Source organism: Micropterus dolomieu, linkage group LG10 (assembly GCF_021292245.1).
Source record: "Micropterus dolomieu isolate WLL.071019.BEF.003 ecotype Adirondacks linkage group LG10, ASM2129224v1, whole genome shotgun sequence".
In the NCBI taxonomy this organism is placed as follows: Eukaryota; Metazoa; Chordata; class Actinopteri; order Centrarchiformes; family Centrarchidae; genus Micropterus; species Micropterus dolomieu.
The window spans coordinates 25706633-25707322 of record NC_060159.1 but is presented as its reverse complement, the minus strand read 5'-3'; positions in this window follow the sequence as shown (position 1 = coordinate 25707322).

Genomic DNA, 690 nt, shown 5'->3' with positions numbered 1-690 from the left:
TACAAGTGACAATAAATACTACACCACATGTGTAATATAAATGTGGAGGGGTTGTGTATAGTGTTCATTGAAAATTACATTTTATATGTTCTTCACAGAAAATGAGCCAAAGCCAAGGAGTCCGAGGTTGAAAAAATAATTTTTATTTTTAACATTAAAAACGGGTCCAATAAACCCAAACAAAAGCGTTAAAGTCTGATTCTAATGTTTTTTAAACTCAGATATTTAACTTTTAGTGTTTTTGTCAAACAAATGAATCTATGTGTGTCTATGTTCCTACCCCTGAATCACTGCCCTGGTATTGTGATAGATAAAGTTTGTAAGATAAATCATAAAAACATTCTTAGATGGTGCGCTGGAAGACTTTGGACCTCATTATTTACATAATTCTGGCTACAACATTGATCAGTGTGTCTGTTTCTGAGCTGGCCGATGGCTCAGTCAGTCCATACGTGTCAAGACCAAGGACTTTATAACCTTTTTTAATGTAATGTTTTTAATTATTTTTGAAAGTTGTTTTTGATTGTTTGCAGATTTTTATGTTGATGTTCTCTCTGTGCCACATTTTACATATTTAAAGGCTTTCTGAACTTGTAAGTGGGGGAGGGCAGGTCCCCCTAAATTGTCATCCAAATCTGAGTTTGCCCTGGATTTCGCCTCTCAGGCAATACAGAGGTTTCCCTGAATTAT